Genomic DNA, 6,404 nt, shown 5'->3' with positions numbered 1-6,404 from the left:
ATTAATATAATATATATAAATATAAAATTAAATAAATAATAAAACATATATTTATATATATCCAAAAATCCGATATGACTTGATTTTATTTTTGGGAAAAAAAACTTGATTCAATCTTTAAAAAAACGAATCTATAAGGATTTGGATGAATCGAAACTCATTATATACATGTTGTTTTGTCATTTATACCTCAATTGATATTTTTTCAAAAATTTATTTACTCAATTATTTTTGTTACAAAATTTATCTAATTAAAAATTAAAATAAAAAACAAAATATGGTGTCACATATACACATTCAATAGCTTCTTTGTTTTTCAAAGCAAAAAAAAAAAAAAAGGAAAAATGAAGAAAAAAAAAAGTTGAGTTGCCATAGATATTAATGATGATGATTTTTTGTTTTTGTAAAATTTATATCATAGATTTAAAAAATAAAAACTAAAAAAGTACAAAAAATGACAGAAAAATCAAATTAAGATGTGACGTAGACACCTTGAATTTTTTTAAAAATTATCAAATTAAGAAGAGAAAAAAAATTATTTTTAATCAATAATACAAAATAAGTCTCATATTAAAAAATTAAAATATTAAAAAAGAAAAAAAAGAAAGAAAAAGTAAATAAAAAATAAAAAATAGAAAAAAAAAACAAATGACTTGGCACATGAATGCCCATAAAAAAATTCAAGATTTAAAAAAGATATTTATTAACTATATAAAAAATAAAATAAAAAAAAAAGCACATGACATAACTTTTGTATCAAATAGATCCCACATTAAAAAAGAATTTTAAAATCTAAAAAAAAAAATAAAATGTAAATAAAAAGCAAAAAAAAAAACTTAATAGAAAGTGGGTTTTAACTTTTAAAAAATAAAAATTTTAAAATATTTATTAAATAAAAAAAATACAAAAAAATAAAAATTAAAAGATAAAGTAAAAAAAAAAAAACAAATACCGTGATTCAAGCTCCCAACAATCTACATTTAAAACCCTTAATTGCACCATCTTTATGGAATTTTAAAATGATTTGGTGGTTATTCGCTAAATTTAAAAACTTTTAAATGTAATACGATAATAACAAAATGTAAAAGTAATACGAAAAAAATATAATTATTGTAATGCAATTAATTAAGGGTTTTAAATGTAGAACTCCCACTTTTAATTGGTAGACCCTTATATGAATTTTTATTATGATTGACTAATTACAAGTGAAATGCTTAAAAAAATAAATAATATTTTTTATGGACAATTAACTAATTATATTTTATATAAAATTTATAGTAATAAATGATAAATTTCTACATAAAATTATATTTTAATTAAAAAATTGTAATAAAAATTACATAAAATTTATTTTAATTAAAAATTTGTAATAAAAATTACAAATAAAATGCTATGCTTTTTCTTGATAAAACAAAAGTAAAAAACCCTTCCACATTCTCCCTCACGTGCGATTAATAAATTTAATGATTCGTATATTTTTATTATATAAAATATTAAAATTCGTATTTATATCATATTTTACATAAAATTTTTATGTCATGATTTGTATCGGCATGAAAATATTAAATATATATTTTTTAATTTTGTTAAACTCATATATAATTATTACTAAAATTTTAAGTTATGTTATTTTCACATCTTATTTTCGTATCATATTAATATCATTTCATTATATCATGTTTTAAATTATTAGGTACAGTGATAAATGCTCCAAATGCAGGGCCAATAATTGTTAAAAATTAATTGAAAGAGTGAAATGTAAGGTTTTGTTTTCTTGTGTTTTTTTAACCAAGATTATAATAATTTATTTTTTGTGAGATGAACTTTAGGGAGTTTATAATTTAGTTTTATTCAAATTAATCGATCAAATTAATTTAATTCGATTAATCAGTTAATTATTAAATTAATTTTGATTAGTTAACGAAAATAATTTTAGAATAAATTTGATTTTCAGTTAATTCGGTTTAAAAATCGAATTAACTAAAATTTTATTCAAAATATAACAAAATCTAAATATAAAATGAAAAATACATGAAATGGATCATTTTATTTTATAAGTTATTAGAGTTTTTAATATAATACTTTAGTATTTGAATATTTTATTGGATAATTTTATCTAATTTTTATAAAATATGAGAAATTAAAAATTAAAAATATAATTTAATATAAATATATTTATTATTCAATCAATCAAAAAATTAACCGAAATTCAGTCGATTAATTTTTAAAATTAATAAATTTGATTCTATTAATAAAAATAAAATAAAATAATTTAATTAATTTAATTTTAAATAATTTAATTTAAAATTAATCAAATCGAATGAACTCTTATGAGATGGGACCAATTAATTTATGCAAAATCAGCATTTAACTCAACTGATGGGCTCAATTACTTACACGTGTTTTTTTATTTTAAAAAAGTAAACGTCCGTACAAAAAAAAATTGAAAAAGAGAGATGAAGGAGTTAAAACTCACATCCACGTATCTTTTTTAAAGCCTCTTAACCGTTAGACCAAGAGATGGAAAAATTATTTATATCTAGGGATGTAATCGAGTCGAATCGAGTTGAATAGTGAGAAGCTCGAGTTCGACTCATAATTCGAGATTCGATACTCGATTCGAGCTCAATCGAGTGTTATTTTTGAAGTTCGAATTCGATTCGTGATCGAATTCGAGCTACTTGAGCTCGCTCGATTAAGTTCGATTAATATGTAAAAATAAGCTCGATTCGTATACTCGATAAAAATTTAATTATTCATACTTGAATTTAAACTCGAACTCAGATTCAAAATATTTTATTAATTAAAATAATAAAAATATATTTAAATATAAAAACTCGATTAAGCTCGCGAGTTACTCGAGTTGGATATAAGAATACTCGAATTCGGCTCGATCGATAAGTTAAGCTACTCGAGATCGAGCTCAACTCGATAATAATCGAACCGAATTTGAGTTTTCTTCTAATCGAACTTGAATAATTTACGAGTACTAATGTATCATTTATACCCTTACTTACACCTATGCTGCGTTTTTATTTTGGGGTCCATTTACATAAATAGGGTGTGCTATAAAATCAAAGTGACTGAATGCATTTTTATTTTTGAGCCACCTAAAGAAAATGAGTCTTAAATCTTGCATTTAGTAGAAGAAACAATAATTTTATGTACTCTCTTTTCCCGACCATGGAAATACATTCAAACTTTTTTCCTTAAAAAAATATAATGTACTAAATACTAGTTTTATTTGGTAACTTCATTTACCTTTTTTTAAATTTTAAATAAAAGTTAAATTCTTATTTACTTTTATCTATTTTTAAACCATAACAATATATTGCACACATAATTGTATATTATACAGTGACTGAAATTAAAAAAATACATAATAACATGTAAAGTTTGTTTCACATGTAAAATATATCAAATTAACTTGTAAAATTTTAATACTAATTTTATTTTTTTATTTATCAAATAATAACATATTTTCAATAAAATTAAAAAATTTTACTTCTAAATTGGATAAATTTTATCAACATTTATAACAAAAATATTTAAAATGATAATTCATAAATATAATTAACATAATTATCTATTTTCATCGAAATTTTTTTTATTAATATTCGTGTTTTTATATAAAACCATTATTATTATAGATAGATTATCGATTATAGATATATATATGTATAGATTATAAATTAAAGGATATAAATAAAATATTGTGCCTAAGACAATTATTGATAAATCTTTTTAAAATATAAATTATTAAATTTTCTGTATTATCTTGGATAAAATAACAAAAACGATCTTAAATTTTAGCAATTTGCATAAATAAACTATTGAATTTTTATTGCATCAAAATAAATTATTAATCTTTAATTTACATCTAAATCATCACTTAACTTTTAATTTGTATCTAAATAAACACTTAATATAAATCAATTTTTCATTTGAAATAAAATTTTATTTGAAAACAAATAAAAAAATCAAGACTTATTTAAATACAATAAAAATGTAATAATTTTTTTTAAATAAAATAGTTCAAGCGCTCGTTTAGTACTTCAGCATATTATCATTGTTTTGCTATTATATTTACTATTTAGTCTACAGTAAAATAAAGATTAGATATATTATAAAGAAAATAAATAAATACCAAAAGTTATCATTTTATCTACTTTATTTTACTATATATTAAATTAAATAATATGTTATAATAATGATAAAATTAATAAAGATAATTATTGTAAATTATTTAGCTTATTTTTTTTAAATATGATTAGATTAGATTAATTAAGGCTTCATTTGTTTTGTAAGAAATAACTTCTAAAAAATTATTTCTGAAAAATGTTTATATTTTTTGAATTAAAAGAAAATTTTTATTATTTGGATGAGTTAATAAAAAATATTTTTCGACTGTTTTATGAAAAATCTTTTTTTTTTCAAATAATATCAATATAATTATTAAAATATTAAATTTTATTTATTATTAAAATATATTAAAATTATTTTAAAATTATTAATATTAAAAATAATAATTTTTAATAATATTTAATATTAAAATATTATGTTAATATAAAAAATACTTAAAATAAAATATTTATTATTATTTATATTATTTCTTAATATAATATAATATTATTTATTAATAATATTTATTAAGATATTATATTAATAGTATATTATTTTCTTAATATATTATTATAATATTTATTAATTAAATTAATATTATTTATTATATTATTTATTAATATAATAATAATATTTATTTATATTAATACGTTATTATAATATTTTATAATAATAATTATTTATGGATATATTATATTAATAGTATATTAATTATTCATATAATATTATTTATTAATATATTATAATATAATATTATTTATAAGTAAAATTATGCTAATAGTTCTACTCATAGATTTTTTTTTCTAAAAATGTCATCCCTTTTTCATATTTGTAAGATAATTAAAAAAAATAACCTCATTTTCCATATTTTTTATTAACTAGTACGTTATTTTTTGTTAACCAATCAATGTTTTATCCAATAAGTATCTGAAAATACAAAAATTATTTTCTAAAAATCATTTTTTTACAAAACAAATGGAGCCTAAGAAACGAATAAATCAGCACATTGAATACAATTAATTATTATTATAGAAATTTTTAATATTTTTAACATTATTTTCATAAAAATCACGGAGAAAATATTTAAATTTTAGGCTTAAGTATAAAAAAAAAACTTAATAAAATTAAATAATCATCCAAACATCTATTATTTTATTGTAATCAATTGAATACTTAAATGTTTATCTTCATCCAATTGAGTTTTTAATGAATGAAAATTGGTTAATCATTAATACATGTTTCTATCAATTTGAGTAAAAAATTTAAGGGTTCAATTAAATGCAAAAATATTTAAGAACTTAACTTTGTAATAAATTAACAAAAATTTGAATAATTACATAATTTTAATTCAAGAATTTTTTTTTTTATATTTAAACCTAAATTTTGATAACAAACACCCACTTTAGTGAAGTAGTAATTGTTTTTTTTTTCCCAATACAATTTAATTTATAAAAATATTTGTGTTCGATTTTTTTATCATTTAAGAAAAAAATTAGTACATTTTAGAAAAGGTTTCATTTTTATATTAATTTGGTATTTTATAAAATAAATTTTGATTTTCTCATCCCTATAAGGTCTTCCATAATTTAATGATTTTTATTTTTAAAATTTTATACAGTTTTAGTTTTGGTTAATTTTTACAGTATTTTATTTATTATTATTTTATTATTTTTTAATTTTAGACTTGAACCATATCAATCGAGTGGAGGAAGAAAACAAATTTAGGTTGAATTTAATGGACTTTAGTGCCATCAACCCTTTTTTTTTTTTCCTTAAATGAGCAATCAATTGAAAAAAATTGTGAGTACTTGTTGAATGACAGATATTCAAATTAAAAATTTTATTATTTCTAATCAAATTTTATATAATATTTTAAACTATTTTCTTTTATAGTTATACGAATTTTGTACAAATAAAAAGTACATTAAAGAAACATTAGCTAAATGTTACCAACTTGAAGTCAAATGGAATAAAAAAATTTCTTAAAGGTAAAAACTTCAATTTTCTCGTTTGTTTTAAAAAATGACTAAATTGCTTTCTCAAAATTCAATATCAATTTTTTGGAAAATAATTATAATTTGTTAAGATTGTTTGATTTCTCACAAATTTAATTTGAGATTTTTATAAGAGAAGGAATCAATTTATATAATTTAAAATTAAATGAATTTTATATTTTTTTCATTATTAATTTTGATAAAATAAAAAAAATAATTTCATTTCATTTTGTAGATATATAAAAATTAATAATTAAAAACATGTAACAATTTTTTAATTTTATATTG

The sequence above is a fragment of the Durio zibethinus genome, chromosome 13 (genome assembly GCF_047325235.1).
Source record: "Durio zibethinus cultivar Kanyao isolate XHJ-2024 chromosome 13, ASM4732523v1, whole genome shotgun sequence".
Taxonomy (NCBI): domain Eukaryota; kingdom Viridiplantae; phylum Streptophyta; class Magnoliopsida; order Malvales; family Malvaceae; genus Durio; species Durio zibethinus.
Note: the sequence above shows the minus strand (reverse complement) of the source record.